Source organism: Triticum aestivum, chromosome 6B (assembly GCF_018294505.1).
Source record: "Triticum aestivum cultivar Chinese Spring chromosome 6B, IWGSC CS RefSeq v2.1, whole genome shotgun sequence".
Taxonomy (NCBI): domain Eukaryota; kingdom Viridiplantae; phylum Streptophyta; class Magnoliopsida; order Poales; family Poaceae; genus Triticum; species Triticum aestivum.
Window position 1 is genome coordinate 164320158 of NC_057810.1, and position 22431 is coordinate 164342588.

At 47.3% G+C, this 22431-nt stretch overlaps 3 non-coding genes and 1 pseudogene across 3 annotated transcripts; 3 read left to right on the forward strand and 1 right to left on the reverse strand.

Annotated features, from left to right (window-relative positions):
* Positions 1 to 4424: 4424 nt before the first annotated feature.
* Positions 4425 to 4620, forward strand: LOC123140230 (U2 spliceosomal RNA). The gene has a single exon (XR_006469880.1). It is a non-coding gene; the product is annotated as a U2 spliceosomal RNA (small nuclear RNA).
* A 1203-nt stretch (positions 4621 to 5823) lies between these two features.
* On the forward strand, positions 5824 to 6019 carry LOC123140229 (U2 spliceosomal RNA). The gene has a single exon (XR_006469879.1). It is a non-coding gene; the product is annotated as a U2 spliceosomal RNA (small nuclear RNA).
* Positions 6020 to 7788: 1769 nt separating this feature from the next.
* On the forward strand, positions 7789 to 7985 carry LOC123140215 (U2 spliceosomal RNA). Its single transcript, XR_006469866.1, has one exon. It is a non-coding gene; the product is annotated as a U2 spliceosomal RNA (small nuclear RNA).
* A 1129-nt stretch (positions 7986 to 9114) lies between these two features.
* Positions 9115 to 10544, reverse strand: LOC123133845 (uncharacterized; annotated as a pseudogene).
* Between the last annotated feature and the right edge of the window lie 11887 nt (positions 10545 to 22431).

Here is a 22431-nt window from a genome sequence, read left to right on the forward strand (position 1 = left end):
AGGCGATCTTGTGCATCCTGGTCCGTGGAGTAGGAATTGAGTACTTCCTGAAGCCAGGCTGGCTGACACATCGAGAGCGCGGCCAGATCGAGCTGCTTGCCGACGCACCACAGAGCATCACCCACGCCATTGTCCAGTCCTCTCTTATACTGGAACCGGAATTGTAAGCCCACCAGTTTCGCCATGGCCTTGCGTTGAAGCTCTGTCTCCAGGTGCTGCTCGCCCAAATTGCACAGGGACTTGTGGTCAGTGAGGATGGCGAAGGGTCGCGCTGTAGGTACGGGCGCCATTTGTCGATCGCCATCATCACTGCCAGAAACTCCTTCTTGTAGGTTGACAGCTGCTGGTTGCGCACCCCCAGGGCCTTGCTGAAGTATGCGACTGGGTGGCCTTCCTGCATGAGCACGGCGCCCACGCCGGTGTCGCACGCGTCTGTTTCGATCGAGAATGGCTTGTCGAAATCGGGGAGCGCGAGCACGGGCGTGGTGACCATCGCCATCTTGAGCCGCTCGAATGCCGCTTGGGCGTGCGCCGTCCAAGTGAAACCTTTCTTGGTTAGCAGCTGCGTCAGTGGCTTCGCGATGATGCCGTCATGTGGCACAAATTTCCTGTAGTAGCCGGTGAGGCCCAGAAACCCGCGCAGCTCCGTGGCGTTTGTCGGAGTAGGCCACTGCTCCATCGCGCTCGTTTTCTCCGTGTCCGTGGCCACTCCCTCCTTGGAGATCACGTGACGGAGGTAGTCGATGTGATCGGCGGCGAATGTGCACTTGGATTCCTTGACGTAGAGCTGGTGTGCGCGAAGGAGCTCGAGGACGAGGCGTAGGTGTTCGAGATGCTCCTCCATGGTTTCACTGAAGACAAGGATGTCATCCAAAAAGATTATCACAAATTTGCGCACGTACTTACCGAAAATGGCATTCATCAGGCACTGGAATGTGGCCGGAGCGTTCGTGAGGCCGAACGGCATGACCCTGAACTAGAAATGGCCGTGGTGCGTTTTGAACCCGTCTTGTGCTCGTCCTCTTTGCGCATTCTGATTTGATGGTAGCCGGCGCGCAAGTCAAGTTTGGAGAAGACCGCGACCCCAGCTAACTCATCGAGCAGCTCATCGATGATGGTTAGGGGAAAGTTGTTCTTGATTGTCGCATTGTTCAGACGGCGATAGTCGACGCAGAACCGCCAGGTGCCATCCTTCTTCTTGACCAGGAGCACCAGCGCAGCGTACGGGCTCACGGTGTGCGTGATCAGGCCGGCGTCGAGCATTTCCTTGACCTGGCGCTCGATCTCGTCCTTCTGGAGCGGAGAGTAGCGGTACAAGCATGTGTTCGCCGGAACCGTGCCCTCGACCAGTGTGATGGCGTGGTGGTACTGGCGGTGCGGAGGAAGCCCTTGTGGCGCTGCGAACACGTCGGTGAACTCGTCCAACAGATCAGCGAGCGGCGTCTGACTGGCGCACTTACGCCGTGGAGGAGCGGCGCGCCCGCAAGTGTCCACCATGGCCAGTGCCCACACATCGTTGCCCGCGATCATCTTGCGCAGCTCGTCCAGTTTGATCGCCTTGAGAGAGGTGGACGCCTTCGTGGGCACGCCCCATAGCGTGACCTCTTCGTTGTCGTGGTTGAACTTGACCCACTTGTCTTGCCAGTGGCATGTCATGGGGCTGTGCTGGGTGAGCCAGTCCATGCCGAGGATGCCATCGTAGGCACCAATGTCCAGTTCGCGCATTGGAGTTTTGAACGTGTGCCCCTGCATCCACCACTGCAGTTCAGGCACAATGCGGTTGCAGGTGAGGCGATCCCCGTTGGCGACGCGCACATCCACCTGCGGCATCTCTTTTGTCGCCAGCCCGAGGCGATCGATGAAGGACTTGTTGACGAAGCTGTGAGAGCTCCCTGAATCGAGCAGCAGCAGCATGACCTGGTTGCCCACCAGGGCGCGCACGCGGATGGTGGTCGCCGAGTCGGCGTCGTCCAGAGCGTGCGACGAGAGGAGGCAACACTCTGGTGCGGCAACGGCAGGATCGGGCGGCGCTGCTGCTGGTCCTGGGTCGTCCAGGAGTTGCAGGGCGTGGATGGTGTCGTCAGAGAGCACCTCCCCGTGGTCGCCAATGCTGATCATGAGCAGCTGCGCAGGCTGAGCGCACTGGTGCTCACGCGAATAACGGTCGCCGCACTTGAAGCACAAGTTGTTGGCGCGGCGATAGTCGCGCAGCTGCCGCTCGCACGCGTAGTCGTCGGCAGGAGCGCGGTTGGGCGCGACCGCGCGCGGCTGGAGTGGCGTCGTCGCTGGAGGAGGCCGTCCCGCGGGTGTGATGCGTGGGCGGGCGCGCGTCGTGCCCAGTTCCTCTTCGTGGATGCGCGCCAACACCGACGCCCGGGTGATGCTCGAGGGTGCCTGTAGGCGCACGGGTGCTCGCAGTTCGTCCTTCAGGCCCAAAATGAACTGGGTGACGAAGAATTTTGTGTTGATGGACGGGTCGAGTGCGAGCAAATGATACATCTGCTCGTCGAATGCCGCGCGGTATTCGGCGAAGGTGGCAGTCTGTCAGAGCTGGAGCAGCTTGTGCATGACGACCTCGAACTCGTCGGCGCCGAACTCCTCCAGCACGGCTGCTGTGAACGACTCCCAGGTGAGGCCACGGCGTGTTTGACGAAATGCTTGCAGCGAGTGCGCAACCTGGCCTTCGACGTACAGGGCCGCCGTGGTAACCCACTTGTGTGGCTCCACCTTGTAGAGCTCGAAGTACGCCAGGCAACGATCCAGCCAGAGATATGGGGCGGCGCCGTCAAATCGAGGGAAATCGTGCTTCGGCGGCTTGTGGTAGTCGTTGCCGTGGTAGCCCGATGTCGGAGACGGCATGGCTGTGGAAGCGGCGCATCCACCCTGCGGTGCCACTGGAATCAGCGGGGGGCGATGATCCCCCAGGCGTGGATGGGCGGCCGCCGCGCGACCGGGTTCGGCGGTCATGCGCGGCGACTGTGGCGGTGGCGGGGGCGGTGTTGGTTGCTGGGTAGCGGTGGGCTAGTGAAGCACGGTGGTGACCGAGCCTGGTGGTGATGCCGAGCCCTCCATCGTCTTGCGGGTGGCATCGACATCGGCCTGAGTGAGATCGATCTGCCGGGCGAGGCCCCGAACGTCCTGCGAGATCTGCGCGTTGAAGGCGGCCTGAACCTCGATCTGCTTGTCGTGGATCGCCTTCTGCTCGTCCATCTTGGTGAGGAGGGACTCGAGCATCTTGGTGATGTTGCTCGTGCTCTCGTCCATGGCCGCCAACACCTGGCGCGTGGCCGCCGACGCTTTGGAGGGCGCCGTCGCCTTGCTCGGAGGAGATCGAACCCCGCGATGGATTTTGGGTGTGCTAGCCGGAGCCGCACACACCGGCGCGGTGGATGTTACTGATCTGCAACCAGCATGACGGGGAGAAAATTTTTGGGCGAAATTGGCTCTGATTACCAACTGTAACGAACGCGAGAGGGAGGGGATCGGAAGAGAGGGTGAGGACGCACGAGAGAGAGAGACTTGGAGAGGAAGAAGGACTTTTCTTATAGAGGAAGGATTAGGTGAGAGTTTGAATCAGTCATCATCCATACCCCCAACCGGCCACAGGCGGCCAGCCATATATTCACGCGACGCACACACGCATACGCTCGACCGGGTCCCACCCGTAGGATGCCAAGTCACACATGCCAAGTGGCCAGGTGTGACACTAAGGTAAGCTATGGTATGTGCAATCTTATTGTATCTTCGTGTAAGAAAACTGGAGTGGTTCCTACGCAATTGTCATGGAAACCAGATGCTCATTCTTCAGCTGGTTGCCTATATAAGCGAGGAGCCCCCCTTTGCTTCATCCCGGCGTACCGGCATTGCTTGGTGTGGTGACACTCTTCTTCCGGCTTCATCGGAGCATCATATCATTCTGGACCATGGATTGTGACTTTGTGAGGACTTGCAGTGGCACCATGACTGATTCATCCGAGATGTATCGGAGTTGGGCTCACCAATTTAGTTGAACATTTCTTTGGGTTATAGTTCTGGCAAAGACATTCCTAGATGATGTTCTGTTGATTCTGTTCGTCCGGCTAAGACATGGTTTCTCAGATGCGGTGCCACGTGTTGACAGAAATTACTACCGTGAGTTTCACCCTCAAAAAATAAAGAAATTACTACCGTGAGGCCATGGGTATCAAGTATCAACTAAGAAACAACTTTAGTGGCCCACTGAGGCAGCTGGGCTGCTATACTTTAGCTGGGCCAAAACAAGTCCAAATCGAGAAAAATAGCCAGGACGCAGGGCACACATGTTTTGACGCACGACATGTTTCTAATGAATCTGCTGTTGGTTGGTTTAGTACCACCTCGCCCGTGCAACAAAGCCAAGCGGTTGAGAGAGCTATAAAAGGAGACCCTAGGCAGCGTTTTGAAGCATACCTTTCTCGGCCTTTTGGATAAGATCAAGTGTAGTATTTGTTCTTATTAGTTTAATATCTGATATGTAGACTACATGTTCACAACGATATTAAATTTATTTTTTATGGGGAAGGGTCCACCACACTAGCTTGCTAGTGGGGCCCTTGTGTGTTGCCTAGGCGTTGCACTATTGCCTAGGCCGACGCACCTCAACCAATACAATAAAAAAAATATTAGTTGTCCAAATTTAATAAGGCTGATTAACTTTTTTTCACTTGGAGTATTATCTGAATAGAAGTGCCCATGATTGTGTGAAATTGATTTCCTTCTGTATAGAACCTATCTAAGTGTGCTAGTAGAGTTATTCTTCTGAATATTCAGTTCCACTTAATGACTGTACCTGTGTAATATTTTTCATCACAAATTTTGCATGTGCATCTGCAATAAAGGAGATGAGCTGCACAAGAGCAAAGGCTAAGTGGGAGGCATGTGAAATGTTGTGCTGTCTGTTTAGTTTTCCCAAAGCGACTAATACGGAATCCAGATGCCTATTTTTCTGCTGGTGGCTTGTATCAAAGAGGAGGCCCTCCTTTGGCGCCATTCTGGAGGTTCTTCTTCTGAGTAGTCGCTTTTGTTCAATCGTAGCTCTCTGATAAATCAATGGTGTGAAACTGCAGCTAATCAAGAGGAGCTGCAGTTTTCTAGAGTCATGGGAAGCGTGCTGCCGTTGCCTGGTGGATTGCGAGGACTTGCGGTGACACCATGAGTCCATGACTGATTCCTCCGATTCATATCGGAATCGGGCTTGTTGCTCGTCAGCTTAGCTGAACATTTCTCTGGGTTATAGTTCTGTTCTAATGTCTAGATGATGCAATGCTGGCTGCACCTTGGGTCCTTCCCAGTTGATGGCAATATGGCAATGACCAGTGTAGTAGAGTGGTTCAGTTTCGAGAAAGAGAGAACGGAAGTATCGCTGTACATGTGGCTACTAATACAGTCTTGTGATTAGGAAATACAAACAAGTCAATATCAATATCTTTCACACGTCCATCAGGTTGTTGAAGTTCAATCCCTGCCCACCCAAATGACAAAATCTTGCTTTCTATTACGTTTTTATGGCTAAATTAATTCAGAAAACGTTGCTGATCCAGGCTAAGATATGTCATTTTTTGCTACTCGACAGATCAGAAAGTACTCCCGTGAGGTCATGTTATTGGGCTGTTGAGGCATCTGGGCTGCTTGCTATAGCTTTTTAGCTGGGCCAACCGGCCAACAAGCCCGAACGGGAGAAACTAGTCAAGACGCACATGACAGGTTTCTAATGACCGATTGTTGGTTTAGTACCACCTCGCCCGCGCAACACAACAGAACGGTTGAGATAGCTATAAAAGGAGACCCGCACTCGAGTTTCAAAGCATACCTTTCTCGGCCTTTTGGCTAAGATCAAGTGTAGTATTTGTTCTTATCAGTTTAATATCTGATATGTGGGACATGTGCCCACAATGATATTAAATTTATTTTTTATGGGGGAAAGTCCACCACACTAGCTTGCTAGTGGGGCCTTCATGTGTCGCCTGGGCTTTGCACTATTGCCAAGGCAGGCGCACCCCAACCTATACAGAAGAAAAAAATAGTCTTGTATTAGCAAAAAAGAAAAATGTGTGTGCCAAGATGCTTACATCAGATGTTGCCAAGCATAATTGTTTTCCTAATCTTTTATTATCGAAAGAAAATGTGTGAAAAGACCCACCACAGTGCTTAGCTTTGCACAAGTAGTATATTACACTGGATGTTGAACCTAGTTCTTTGTTCTTTTCTTGTCTCAATTTGTTTCCTTGTCTGAAATTCTGAATAATATGACATGCATCAAGCATGTTTTCTTGAAATACTGAATAATATGACATGCATCAAGCATGTTTTCTTGAAACAGAAGAAGCTAGATGCTTATGTTGTACTCCTTCCGTCCGGAATTACTTGTCACAAAAATTGATAAAAATGGATGTATCTACAACTAAAATGCATCTAGATACATTCATTTCTTGGACGAGTAATTCCGAACGGAGGGAGTAAATGTCAGCGGTATAGTCAAGGAACATTAGGAGGGCCCTGTGCTCTTGCAGATTTTGCCTGCTGTTACTTTCAAGTAGGCAGGGAAGCGTGTGGACTCCCAGGGGCAAAAAAACATCTTATATTCAGTTGAAAAGTTATGACGCGGTGTGGGGCTGTACTACGGTTTCTTTTCAGTTGTTTGACTGTTACTCGGTGCAGAGTGCTTGATAACATTTGTGATCCGATTGAGAGAAACAACAAGCGGGCTGGCTGGCAGGCTGGCATTCTGTTTTGCCGCTCAAAGCTGAAGGAGAGGACCGGTGTCACCACAGAAGATAGAACAACAACTCTGACCGGACAAATTACAAAATTCTGTTACAGGTTGTCTTGGAAATGGGAAGTTAAATGGTCAAGAAGTGAGGGTTTGCGCTTTTTGTGACTCGGTCCAGTCACTTAACCCTCTTATGTTGACGTAGCAGCATTCGAAACTATCTCCAGAGAGGAAAATGGTGGCTACAAATGCTGCTGCTGCTGATCAAAGAGGTGACATTCAGAAGTTTCTGTGTGCACCACAATCCCTTAACCTGCTTTTTTTTTATACAAATGCTAGCTTAAGCTGCTGGTATGATACTGACATGGCATGACATCTTTCTTGCTAACTATGATGTGATTTAATCATTTTCTTCTTAGTTGTGTTGCTACTCTTGTATTAACAAAACAAAATTGTGTGGGTGAAGATGCACCACAAATGCTTGTTGTTTGTGCAATGCTTACACCGGGCTAGTTGCTCGTCAGCTTATTAGCTGAACATTTCTCTGGGTTATATCTCCGTTTTGATGTGTAGATGATGCTGTGTTGATGCTGGCTGCACATTAGGTCCTTCCCAGTTCATGTGGCTACTAGTCCACTATTCTGAAAATTTTGTTACAAGTCGTTTCAATAGCTTTTATACGTCCATCAAGTTGTTGAAGTTAAATCCCTGAGCACCCGAATGGCAAAACCTTGTTTTTATTATGTTTTTATATGACTAAATTAATCCAGAAAACGTTGCTATTCAAAAAGATATGTCCTTTTTGGCTACTTGACAGAAAGTACTCGGCCTGAAGTCTGAACTAAGAGGCCACGTTATTTGGCTGTCGAGGCATCTGGGCTGCTTACTATAGTTTCTTAGCTGGGCCAACAGGCCAACAAGTCCAGAACGGAAGAAAATAGTCAGGGACGCACGGGGACAAGTTTCTGATGACTATTGTGGTTTAGTACCACCTCGCTCGCGCAACGATATGGAGCAGTTGACAGAGATATAAAAGGAGACCCAGGTCATCAGTTCAAAGCATACCTTTCTCGGCCTTTTGGCTAAGATCAAGTGTAGTATCTGTTCTTATCAGTTTAATATCTGATATGTGGGCCATGTGCCCACAACGATATTAAATTTATTTTTTGTGGGGGAGGGTCCACCACAGTGGCTTGCCACTGGGGCCCTCACGTGTCGCTTGGGCGTTGCACTACAGCCCAAGCCAGGCGCACCCCAACCAATACAAATTAAACAATTCTTAGCCTTTTGAAAGGAATAATTTTTAATCATGATAACATTGCTGGTGCTTGTGTTGTAGTACTCACTAATTTTTAGTGTTTGATTTTAATTCTTGAGTGTTGTGCCACAACCTGGAGCATTCTGTAGGCAAGAATGGCTTAATGGACCTGATGCTTTGTTATTTGAATCAGTTCTTTATATACTCAAATGAACCTTTTTTTTGCTTGGTGAATCATCAAGCAGAAGACAAGAGTGATTCAAACCTGTGTTCGCTTCCGAGCATTATCTGCAATAAATTTGCCTATTAATGTGTCAGATTTTCCCCTGCAAAAAAAAAAAGAATATTAGCAAGTGATAGTTGTCTGTCTATTTAATGCGATAGAGTAGCACTGCACCGCTAGTCAACAATGTATTTTACAATTTATTGTCCAATTCCTTGTAACGCTTAGCATCACAAGGCGATCTAAAATTACAAAGGTACATGATGCAAGTGGCAACATATTTTTCTTGTGAAACTAGCATGGAAGCAAGAAGCTTATTCGGTGATGTTCCAGAGTTGAGTTCTTACTTGAATAGCCGCTCTCGTGATTAAGTTGAACATGAAACTCGGCTCTGTCCGTGATGATCCCGTGTACACGAGGTCGTCCACAGTATCTGATCTACAGTGTTCGTCTACACTGTCAACTACATTGTTTCTGCTACAGTGCCTAATCTGGGCTGCCCCTCCTTCATCCAACGGCTGGCCCCTCCTTCATTCTGGGCGCTACTCTACTCTTGCTCCAAAAGTTAAAAAAAAAAGAGTATAACATAGTAGCAGTCAAGTTGGACCGGAGCAACATGAGAAAATGGTAAATATACAACTCCTAGGTATGCAGTTTAGAGCAGCTGGCGTGACAAATATGCAATTCAGCGTCTCCAAGATTCAAGAGTTAATATTCAGCAAGTACCATAACTGGACCACAAGTGGAGTCACAGTGCAGTAGTGGCTACACAAAAATCAGTGTTGCCCAGTTGAACGACAGAATGATAAAGGCAACCCAGCGTATTTCCGAATTCATCCGAGTTAGACTCGAATGTCTTAACAAAAGTAGACACAGTGTAGAGGCAAACACACAACCAAATACATCCTAAACCATCTGTCGTTATATGTTCGTACCACATGAAGCTGTTTGATAACCTGCAAAGCAGAGACATTCAAACGTAGATATTGGAAGCATGAATAGCCTTCAACTGATCACTGCAGACTGTGCAGCCTCTTCTATGTACTGCAGCGACCCCCTGCCAACGATGTTCAGAACCATGGTGGCGGGTCCAAATGTGCCCATTGATCCAGTAAAGACGCTGGCAACAACTGATAATGTGGTGGACAAGACTGTATGGCCTCGGTATGGGGCCGCTGACAGTGTAGAAGTTTCTATCACACAGCGGCGACCAGGTACCTCTGCCCAGATCATATTGCCGCAGTCGGCCGCTGCTAGGTGGGTTGAGGATGGTGACGGAGTTCCCCTGAACAGATGGTAGGTTGCTGCAGTTGACAGCCATGCTCCAAGTGCCAATGAAAAGGGCGTGGTCACCGATGCTTGTCAATGGCGTGGCAGGGACTCCGAGCAGGAGGTCAGCAAGCCGGATAACTACAAGCTGCAAGTGTCTGTCGGTATAGCCGACCAGAAGAAGTTCAGAATTGCACTCCACCAGGTAAGGCTTAGCCATCAGATTAGCTGGACATGTGGCGATCATTTGTGGCGGTGTAGACGGCCACGAGGAGGAACTGGAGCTATCTGGTGGATTAACGCGCATGATGTGTGAGGGTTTGTTTTTCGACCTCCTCACCATGTAGAGGCTGCCACGGAATGGCACTGCTGTCCTCATGCCATTCATCATCCAGCTTGTGTGAGTCCAGTGCTTGTCACCGGTGGATACGTACGCCATGCGCTCGGCGTGGCTGAGCGCGACCATGATGGTAATACCGCCACCGACATGGACGGAGACAGCCGCGTGAACCATCCGTAGTCGAAGATCATAAGGGCCATTCAGAAAGATCCCGAACTTACTCATGTACAAGCAGAGGGAGGCAAGGGGAGGAAACTCGGCAACATCACCGTGAAGGGGTGGAGGAGGCAGATAGCAGCGTCCTTCTTGCGCTGCAAGAGAAGGAGGCCATCAGGGCAGTCGAGCACAGAGTGGTCCTCGAAGCACGGGAGGTGCACGCGGATGAAGATGCCAGTGTAGATGTTGAGGAAGCAGACGTAGCCGCCCAATGCAGGGTGGCCGGGGTGAAGCCCGTTGCCCTCCGGAAACATCATCCATTGCCGTGGGTGAAAGCGCGGGTCTACCACGCCACAGCCGCGCGGGCTAAGAGTGTTGGCACGCCACTGCTTGCACACCGCGCGAAACCAGACATAGTGCAGCAGGTCGCTAGAGAGTACCCGGTCAGCGATCAGCACCAGCAAATCAGCAATCAGCGACTCCCAGGACAGGACATAGGCGTTTTGAGCGCCACGCACACTGCAACAGTGTTGGTTGGTGGCTGTGCTTGCTCCAACACTTGTCATCCCGATTCCCCCTGAGAAGGAACAAGACCTGTCAGCTGAGTTCTGATAAGTAAAAATATTATAACAATGCTACTAGTCACAGCTCAAACTTGCTCAATGACATTGCTTTAGTGCTATTTATGAAAATGCCATCCGTCATTCGTTTTCTTCTATTTTTGCCATGTATGGCACTACCGTTAAGTCAACGCACTTTGACAGACTTCGGATGATCTGAAAATGGAAAAGTTCGTCATACCCTTTGTGATGTTTAGGACTCCAAACTGTTGAAGGCTGTGAGCCAAAAGAATCACAACAGCACAAGCACATGCACGGTCAGATTTTGACAACAGTCAGCCAACATCTCTCGACAACACAGACACCAGTAAATAATCAATCCAATTTTACCCACATACGACTATAAGAAGAACAGACCAGATTTTGCTATCGCAAACAAAAATATTATCAAAACGGTTGTTCGAGTTTATGCGGCACTATAGCTAGGACTGCAAATGGTTGCAGGTTGTGAGCCAAAAGAAGCGCAATCACAATCAGATTCTGACAAAAGAACCAGCCAACATCTCTCGACAACATAAACACCCATAAATAATCAATCTGTTTTCGCTCCACACGACTACAAGCAGAACGCAACGGAAAACAAAATCTAGAACCCATCAGATTTTGCATCACAAACAAAAACATTATCCATCCATAACCTATACGATTTTGCTAACGCAATAAGGGCCAATTCATTTGATGTATGGCTTATGCATAAGCTCATGTAAAAATAAGCCCCAGATAAGCTCCTGTGGAAATAAGTCCCTGAGAATAAGCCAGCGAGTTCTTTCCAGTTCCTGTCCCTCCAGCTTAATTCTGATATACCCTATGAAAAGTCTGTAATGCCCCTGTAATTTGTTCATACACTCATGGCAGTACATAATGAGTCCTATACAACCATGGCAATTCAGTCTCATGGCAGTACTAATCTTGTTCATGGTCAGACCCACACTCATATATCTGTAACTAATGCAAACTTCTGAAACTCTAAAAATCCTACCAAAATAGGAAGTCCTGGACAATTTGTCTATTGAACAGCAGAAAAAAGAATCAACACAAAAGCACGTTCCTGTGATTTAACAAAATTATATTCGTGCGCGCAAAGTTTCTGTTTTTCAGCAGAATCAAATCAACTATCATCGTAGGTTATCCTATAGGTTCTACTTGGCACAGACACTATTTAAAAGATAAAAACACATCTAAACAGAGAGTAGATGCAAGATTTATTCCTAAACAGGAGCAAAAACAAAAAACATAAACGAAAATTGGGTTGCCTCCCAACTAGCGCTATCGTTTAACGCCCCTAGCTAGGCATAAAAGCAAGGATAGATCTAACTAGTGCCATCTTTGGCACTTGAAGAGGGGGATCTTCTTTCTATTCTTCTATTTAAAGTAAGCACATGGCCATTAATGAAATAAGTAAGATTAAGCACGTTTCGGAAGTTTGCCTCCAAACTAGACTTCATCTCTTTAATAATTTCATTTTGATAAAAGCACAAGAGAGTAGTTGATTCAACCTTATCATTCAAAGGGTGCCCAAATATGGTTTTCATTTTTTCATAAGTATCTATAGCATCCCTTTCAAGAAAACTTCCTTCAAAAATAGAATCTAAAACTTGTCTAAAAGAAGCGGGCAAGCCAACATAAAAACTCTTTAAGTAATCTTCAATTTGATATTGTGGCACATTGCTAGCCCGAATTCTTAATAACCTATCCCAAGCATCTTTTAAAGAATCATCAAGTAAATAACAAAAAATTCCAGAGTCATCCTCATCAAAATTAGTCAAGCTCTATTGGAGACCCCGGTCGGTCTTATAGTGTCATTATTCATGAGCTTAGAGAGGATAGATGGGTTGTCCAAGTCACTAGAGCTCGGGAGAAAACCCTTAGTTCTTTTTGACTCGGCCATGGCAAAGGGAAGGCGAACGGAAAAGAGATAAGGAGATTGGGAAAGAGAGGGCGAATAAAATGGCAAGGGTGAAGTGGGGGAGAGGAAAACGAGCGGCAAATAATGTAAATGCGAGGGAGATGGGTTTGTGATGGGTACTTGGTATGTCTTGACTTGAGCGAAGACCTCCCCGGCAACGGCGCCAGAAATCCTTCTTGCTACGTCTTGAGCTTGCGTTGGTTTTCCCCAAAAAGGAGAGGGTGATGCAGCAAGTGTAGCCTAAGTATTTCCCTCAGTTTTGAGAACCAAGGTATCAATCCAGTAGGAGACTCCTCAAAAGTCCCACGCACCTACACAAACAAACTGAGAACTCGCAACCAACGCGATAAAGGGGTTGTCAATCCCTTCACGGCCTCTTGCGAAAGTGAGATCTAATAGAGAGATAATAATATTTTTTTGGTATTTTGTAATATAGATGCAAAAAGTAAAGATGCAAATAAAAGTAGATTGAAAGCAAATATGATAAGAGATAGACCCGGGGGCCATAGGTTTCACTAGAGGCTTCTCTCGAGATAGCATACGTATTACGGTGGGTGGACAAATTACTATCGAGCAATTGATAGAAAAGTGCATAGTTATGAGATTATCTAGGCATGATCATGTATATATGCATCACATCCAAAACAAGTAGACCGACTCCTGCCTGCATCTACTACTATTACTCCACACATCGACCGCTATCCAGCATGCATCTAGAGTATTAAGTTCATAAGAATGGAGTAACGCATTAAGCAAGATGACATGATGTAGAGGGATAAACTCATGCAATATGATATAAATCCCATCTTGTTATCCTCGATGGCAACAATACAATACGTGCCTTGCAACCCTTTCTGTCACTGGGTAAGATCACCGCAAGATTGAACCCAAAGCTAAGCACTTCTCCCATGGCAAGAAAGATCAATCTAGTAGGCCAAACCAAACTGATAATTCGAAGAGACTTGCAAAGATAACTCAATCATACATAAAAGAATTCAGAGAAGATTCCAATATTATTCATAGATAAACTTGGTCATAAACCCACAATTCATCGGATCTCGACAAACACACCGCAAAAAGAGATTACATCAAATAGATCTCCACAAGAGAGGGGGAGAACATTGTATTGAGATCCAAAAAGAGAGAAGAAGCCGTCTAGCTAATAACTATGGACCCGTAGGTCTGTGGTAAACTACTCACAACTCATCGGAGAGGCTATGGTGTTGATGTAGAAGCCCTCCATGGTCGATTCCCCCTCTGACAGAGTGCCGGCGAAGGCTCCAAGATGGGATCTCGCGGATACAGAAGGTTACGGTGGTGGAAATTGTGTTACGTGGTGCTCCTGGATGTTTTCGGGGTACGTAGGTATACATAGGAGGAAGAAGTACGTCGGTGGCCGCTCGAGGGGCCCATGAGACAGGGGGGCGCGCCCTAGGGGGGGGGGGCGCCCTCCTATCTCGTGGGGCCCTCGGAGCTTTCTTGACTTGCACTCCAGTCTCTTCGGATCAGATTTGTTCCAAAAATAACGCTCCCGAAGGTTTCATTCCGTTTGGACTCCGTTTGATATTCCTTTTCTTCAAAATACTGAAATAGGCTAAAAAAACAGCAATATGGGCTGGGCCTCCGGTTAGTAGGTTAGTCCCAAAAATGATATAAATATGTAAAATAAAGCCCATAAACATCCAAAAGGGGTAATATAATAACATGGAACAATCAAAAATTATAGATACACTGGAGACGTATCAGAGGCGTCTTCTAGCTTTACGCCATAGACATCACCCCCAGGTTTTTTGTTATTTCAAATACATTCAAATATTTTGACCAGAACTTTGACCATTGATATCTCCTAGCCTATAAGTCCAAATGAGTTGATTCTTTTTGCATTGTATTTGTTTTAGAAAGCTCTAGCAGCACACCAAAGTGTGGATTTTTCCTTGCTGCCTAGAATTTCTGGTGATTTTCAGAGTGGTTCTTGATATTTTGTTCTGTTGTTTTTAAATATTTTCAAACGGAGAGACTTGTCTTGAAGCTATCTAGGAGGAGTGTGAACCTCCTCTGCACTAAGGCAAGCCACAATAACATTTGGATGGTGTCATTGCAATATATATGATTTTAGTACCTAAATATGAGCTAGTTTTCATGCATCTAAATTAGTTAAATAATTATGGTTTAATGCTTAGTTACTTTGTCATGCTTGATATGCTTGTTTTAGTTACTGGATGACTGCATGAACTATTTTAATCAAGTAGAGTACAGTTTTTGTCTAATGAAAGTGCTTTGGTAAGTAATGGTAGTTCATTTTCATAATTGGATTTTCATATAAATGATAAGCTAATCAAAATAATGCTTGATAATAACCAGTGTAGTAAAATCAGTAAGTTTTATTGATAAGTAGTGCAAGGAAGTTATTTTGATGATGTTGATTCGTCCTTATGTGTTGCATGTTGTGAATATCGAATAGTGGCATGATCATGGCATCGTAAGACTTGGAGTGAGTTTATGTTCAAGTTAAACCTGATAATAATCCAACTTGAATATAATGTTGATCAAGTCATGGTGCCACTGAATCAGGTTTTTTCAGTGCGGCCACATTTACCTTATGGGGTGTTGATTCCATCCTTTGTCGTGCCTCTTGCCGATGCCTCCAACAACGGAAGGTTATGAGCATGCGGTACCCTGGCCCAGTAAGCAGTCATAACCTTGTGCACCTGTTTGTTTTTATGGTACCTTGTCCCCGTTTGGGACTGTTTTGCCACGACGGTGGCCAAAGATGCCTTTGGTAGGCATGGGGCCACCCATGACTTAGCCCTAAGAGGGAGTTGGTCGGAGTGGCCGGAAGAGTGTCATGATAAGGGAAGGGTTTCGTCGGAACCTGTTGGTCCACCCAAATGGGAGTGCAAGGTCATGGGTTCTGTGGTGTGGGTAAAGTGTGCTACCTCTGCAGAGTGTATTTAATCTATAGATAGCCGCGTCCTCGGTTATCGACACAACTCGGTAGTAGGTCACACCATGGATCAACAATTTATAACTTATCTTGCACACTAAGAATTTATTGTTGGCACTGGTTTTATGATGATTTGTGGATCATGTTATGATCATAAGTGGTTGGCTTCAGTTGTGATCCAGGTATGATCACCGTTCGGTTACAATGGTAACCCGTCGGGTAAGCGAGTCCGAGGGACTCGGTGCACATGTTGGTTTCATCGCATCCATAGTATTACTTGCATTGCATAAATCTGATTATTGTCATGATATTGTTTGTCATTGTGCTTATGTTTGTTGTGAGCTTGCAAGTACATTCAATGTACTAACCTGGCATGTCATGCCAGCTTTTAGGCAAGTCGTATCGGATTGGAGAGCTTCCTGCGTCTAGAATCGTGTCCACGTCGGTGTCCCTGTGCTATGGAGTTCCACTTCATCGTTATTCCGCTGCCGCGTAGTTTATGTGATCGAGGCCCCTTCATGTTCATTAAATAATGTACATACTGTTCAGCTGCACCGTGTGTGCCGCTTGGCCTCTTATCTCAATGTAATATCAGACTTATGTTTCCGCTGGCATCAATAAAGCGGTTGTTTCTGTACCATGTTGTTGTGCGTTGCTAGAAGACTTGATCTCTGGGCTGGCAATGCAAGGTAAACCTATTGCTCTGAGCTGAGGTGCCACAGTATCTAAGCCGGGTAAGATGTTTTGGCGATTCAGATTTGGTGGCTCAGCAAGTGTCAGGAACCTGGGATTCCAAGGATACGCTCATGGCGGCTTATCGTCAAGAGGTGGATACTATTGCTGGTCACTTCAAAGGGTATCAAGTGGAGCATGTTGATCGAAGGAAAAATGAAGCAGCTGATGCGTTAAGCCGGTTGGGGTCTCAGGGCAAGACGGTCCCGCCTAATATTTTCCTCGATATTTTGCATAACCCATCAGTGAAATTGCCTACGGAAGAGGACTTGGCAGTTCCTGACCCGGAGGCACAATTGGTGGTGGCTCCTCATGTTATCCCTGATTGGACTGTTCCATATTTGGCTTACATGACCCGGGGCGAGTTACCTAAGGATGAAAATTTGGCTAGGCAGATAACCCAGTGGTCTAAGTCAATGACTGTTGTCAAAGGTGAGCTTCACAGATGCAGTGTTACAGGGGTGTTTCAACGATGCGTTTCTCCTGAGTTGGGCCATGAAATTTTAAGGGAGATTCATGAAGGAGATTGCGGTCATCATGCCGTCTCTAAGTCTCCCGTGGCTAAACCTTTCATCATGGGTTTTATTGGCTAACGACTCATGCTGATGTAGAAGATCTGGTCAGCAAATGTGATGGTTGTCAAAAATTCTCAAGACGAGCTCATGTGATGGCTCAAGAATTGAGGATGATTCCAATTACTTGGCCGTTTGTAGTCTGGGGGCTGGATATGGTTGGGCTTTCCAAAAGGTCCAAGGATAAAAATGCCCACCTTTTGGTGGCGGTTGACAAGTTTACAAAGTGGAGTGAGGCTGAGCCGGTCAGCAAATGTGATGCAGCCACGTTGGTTCAATTCATCAAAAAGGTGATATTTCGTTTTGGGTATCCTCATAGTATCATCAGTGATAATGGTACTAATTTGTCTAAGGGAGCAATGAAAGAATTCTGTCAACAAGAGCATATCCGGCTTGATGTATCATCAGTGGCTCACCCCTAGTCTAATGGCCAAGCTAAACGAGCAAATCAAGAAATCTTGAGAGGTATCAAGCCCTAGCTTCTAGTTCCTTTACAGAGAACACCGGGTTGTTGGGTGGAAGAGTTGCCCTCAGTGCTTTGGAGTATCAAACCACCCCCAACAGATCTATGGGTTACATGCCTTTCTTCATGGTTACAGAGCAGAGGCGGTTGTCGGTGTCAAAACCTGTGGATCTCAGGTAGGCGGTCCCGAACTATGCATCCAAGGCTAATGGTAACAAGAGGCGGGGGACACGATGTTTACCCAGGTTTGGGCCCTCTCTATGGAGGTAATACCTTACTTCCTGCTTGATTGATCTTGATGATATGAGTATTACAAGAGTAGGTCTACCACGAGATCGTAGAGGCTAACCCTAGAAGCTAGCCTATGATTATGATTGTTGTTGTCCTACGGACTAAACCCTCCGGTTTATATAGACACCGGAGGGGCTAGGGTTACATCAGGTCGGTTATAGAGAAGGGAATCTACATATCCGAATCGCCAAGCTTGCCTTCCATGCAAAGGAGAGTCCCACCTGGACTCGGGATGAAGGCTTCTATCTTGTATCTTCATATCCCAACAGTCTGGCTAATGTATATAGTCCGGCTATCCGAGGACCCCTTAGTCAAGGTCTCCCTCAGTAGCCCTCGAACCAGGCTTTAATGACGATGAGTCCAGCGTGCAGATTGTCTTCGGCATTGCAAGGCGGGTTCCTTCTCCGAATTCTTCAAAGTACCTGTTGTAAAGAGTAGTGTCCAGCTCCTCATTTAGTGTTACACTTCATCGGCTTCTGTTCCTTGATAGTCTCAGCTTCCACGTGTCAAGCGAATATGAGAAGTCGGGGCATTTTACACTTGCCACCCTAACCATGTAAGTTAATCATCTATTTAAAGAGACGAGGATCTCCAGATCCAATCAACACCATGTTCCCTTAAGCAAGGAATCATTGGAGCGTGCCCGCAAAAACCATTCCAACATGGCCAGCGCTCGTAGTTGCTCCTCCTTCCCCCACAACGCCAAGCCGGGTGATTGTGAGAAGTGTACCGTTTCCCACGGTCAATTGGTGAAGTTGCAGACCCAGGGGTTTCTCCCACCTGCATATCTAGTCCCCGTTCGAGCCGGATTGGCTTCCTTTGACAGCGGGGAGCAAGCGGAGAATTTTCCCAACCCATCCAGGGGGAGCGAATATGCCTTGTCCCCTACTTGCTGAGGGGCATTGGATTTCCCATCCATCCATTCCTCCGCGGGCTTATGGAGTACTATGTCCTCCAGTTGCACAGCTTCACTCATGCCTCCATCCTGCACATTGCAGGTTACGTCGCTCTTTGTGAGCTATTTCTGGGTTGTGAAGCCCATTTTGAGCTATGGAAGAAGCTGTTTTTCCTCGTCCCTCGTAATCAAGAGGGATCGATATTCCAAGTGGGCAGAGCCGAGATATGGCGGATCGCCTGGACCGGATACCTATCCGGTACACCGAAGAAGGCATCCGAAGAATGGCCTTCCGAGTGGTTTTACATTGAGGACATCTCCCTTCCCGACCCAATCCAGATACGTCTTCCTGAGTTTTCCTAAGTTTACAAGTGCTCCACTAAAGAAATGCCTCAACTGGCGTCCCCGGAGCCTCAGGGAGAAAGATAGTAGGAAGGTCCTTCAACTGATGATCAAGATAAGAACACTTGCCCAATCCGGATTATCAATAATCGAGGTTATGGCGATATGCATAATGTGGGGGGTTCAGCCACTCCAGTACTGAGGGCATCCCATGTGGCACTTCAATTGAGAAGGCGACGCCACCCGCAGCGGTTGCAAGGGTCCGGACTCCACCACCGCTTTGGTGAAAATACTGTCCGGTTTATACGAAGGGGAAAAAGAGGAGTTCATCCGCATTAAGCCATGGGACGGATTTTCCATGTACAACCCTCCCAGCTGGGTGAGTTTCTATCCGTTACTCAACTCTATTCATTCCCTGAGTCCTTTTTCATGAACTCTTAATCCGCCCACTCATAACAGGAATGGCGGAAAATAACCAAGGAGATCCACAGCCCGGCACCACAGCCAGAGGACCATAACCGGTCCCTCGACCCCGGATTCGAAGATGATCCAGATATATCTGTGGAGCTCGGGGAAGGGGTGTTTTACCAGTCGAGCTGTGACGGCACAAAAGTGGCCATCATTGTTGACCATCCCGGCCTCCTCCCTGTATCACATGTAAGTAAACAGGAGACTTATCTTCGAAAAGGATTCACTCTTTCCGCCTTACCCACTACACAATTGTTATGCTCTAAAGGGAAGATGAATGGCAAGCCATGCCGAACCCGAGGCGGCTCGCCAACTAGGGGCTCCCATGCTGGGCAGGCCTTCAAAAAGAAAGGCGAGCAGAAACATGGCCGAGCCATCATCCAAGAGGTATGGTTTTAAACATGCTCCATGGTTGTCATCTTAAAGTATGACACTATCTGTTGTGTCCCCGAAAAGGAACATCCGCCGGACTACGTCCGAGGGTCCTGCTGGCCGTGCCTCCACTAGTCGGATTCCAGACCCAGCCTCGAGGACGGAGGTTAACACAGAAGTGACACGGGACTATCCTCATACAGAGGATTCAGATAGAATATCCGCTACAAATTCTGAAGTGGAGAGTGCCATGAATCATCGGCGCCGGCGGGCCGCACTCCGCGACCCTAGTTTTTCAGAAGAGGCTTTCAACGCCTTCAACTCGGGTGATGCGTACATCTGAGCTGCTCAAGGTGGGCTTGCTAGAGCCACAGACCAGTATTTGAAAGATATAAAGGTAATTAAGAACTAATAATTATATATACCAGTAGCCCCTGAGACTTGAAATAGTTGGTACAACTGATTTAAGGATCATTTGTATGAATAGGTTCTCACAGAAAGGAACAACTTGTTGTCTCAAGAGCTAGAGAAGTGTCAGACCCAACTAGGGATCGCAACTGCCAAATTAGAGGAATCCAAGAGGGCCTCAGCTAGTAATGTGTCCCTTTGTCGAGAAAAACATAATCACATTGTACCAGCGGTGTTTAACACAGTTGTATATCTGATGATAGAATCTGTAGATAATCCGGGAGCGAATCCGGTAATCCTAGGAGAGGATGACCAAAGAGCTCAAAGGCAACTGGACACTTGTGAGCATGTACTTACACCGGTCATTCAGGAGAAAAACAAACTCCAAGATGCCAACACCTAGCTGGGCGAAGAATTGAAAGATGTTCGGGCCCAGCTGGCTGACTCCATGAAGGAAAATAAAAGGCTTCAACGCTGTATTTTCAGTATGTGCTCAAATGAACCTTTGTATAGTTCGTCGAAGAAGGTAAATAACAGAGTTATGTCTGTAGGTATGCTGTCACGCCCAATATGCGACCCTATCCTAAAGAGACTCGAAGGTCCCACCAAGGATAGAACCACATATTGACACGCTTTTGCAAAGTGGATATCATTACATCAACATTTCATAATAGATGGGGATACATACAAAAGGCATACAATGCCACACGAATACAACATCATCTTACATAAGATCACCATCCGACTACGGATGAAACACAAACAGAAACTCAAACGACATCCACCCTGCTAGCCCAGGCTGCCGACCTGGAACCTATCCCCTGATCAAAGAAGAAGCAGAAGAAGAACTCCAAAACAAGCAAACATCACTCTCGCGTCATGATCACCGCATAACCTGTACCTGCAACTGTTGTTGTAGTAATCTGTGAGCCACGAGGACTCAGCAATCCCATTACCATGGGTATCAAGACTAGCAAAGCTTAATGGGTAAGGAAGGGATAAAGTGGTGAGGTTGCAGCAGCGACTAAGAAAGTATGGTGGCTAACATATGCAAATGAGAGCGATAAGAGAAATAACGGAATGGTCGTGAAGCTAGCAATGATCAAGAGGTGATCCTGAACTCCTACTTACGTCAAACATAACCCAAAACCGTGTTCACTTCCCGGACTCCACCAAAAAGACACCATCACGGCTACACACGCGGTTGATGCGCTTTAATTAAGTCAAGTGTCAAGTTCTCTACAACCGGATATTAACAAATTCCCATCTGCCACATAACCGCGGGCACGGCTTTCGAAAGATAATACCCTGCAGGGGTGTCCCAACTTAGCCCATCACAAGCTCTCACGGTCAACGAAGGATATTCCTTCTCCTAGGAAGACCCGATCAGTCTCGGAATCCCGGTCTACAAGACATTTCGACAATGGTAAAACAAGACCAGTAAAGCCGCCCGATGTGCCGACAATCCCGATAGGAGCTGCACATATCTCGTTCTCAGGGCAACACCGGATGAGACACCCTACGAGTAAAACCAGCCCTCAAGTTTCCCCGAGGTGGCCCCGCAGTCTACTCGGTTCGGACCAGCACTTAGAAAAGCACTGGCCCAGGGGGGGGGGCTAAAATAAAGATGACCCTTGGGTTAATTACTCCCAAGGGAAAGATATAGGTGGTAGGCAAATGGTAAAACAAATGTTGGCCCTTGCTGTAGGAGTTTTATTCAAGGCGAACTGTTAAGGGGGTCCCATAAATCACCCAACCGCGTTAGGGATGCAAAATCCGGGAACATAATACCGATATGACGGAAACTAGGGCGGCAAGAGTGGAACAAAACACCAGGCATAAGGCCGAGCCTTCCACCCTTTACCAAGTATATAGATGCATTAATTAAATAAGAGATATTGTGATATCCCAACATAATCCTGTCCATCATGGTGCAATCTTCAACTTCACCTGCAACTAACAATGCTATAAGAGGGGCTGAGCAAAGCGGTAACATAGCCAAACAACGGTTTGCTAGGAAGGGTGACAAGGTTAGAGGCTGACATGGCAATTTGGGAGGCTTGAAGAACAAGGGATAGGTAGCGCAGCATAGCGATAGAACAAAGCAACTAGCATAGCAATGATTGTAATGAGATCCAGGGTAGCGGTCATCTTGCCTGAAATCCCGCAAGGAAGAAGAACGAGTCCATGAAGAAGACGAACGGGCGAAGTCGAACAAAGCGTAGACGAACGAATCCTCACGATCGCAACGAAACAGGAACTATCGAGAAGAAGCACACAACATGGTAAACACACCACACATATACATGACATGATGCTCAACCAGGTATGATGCAAGGCAAGAGTACATGAAGCTACTCATGGCAAGAGATGATGCATACAAGAGCAACACATCAAAGCAAGGTTAAATGAGGACGGAAACAACATATAACAATTCCGGTAAGT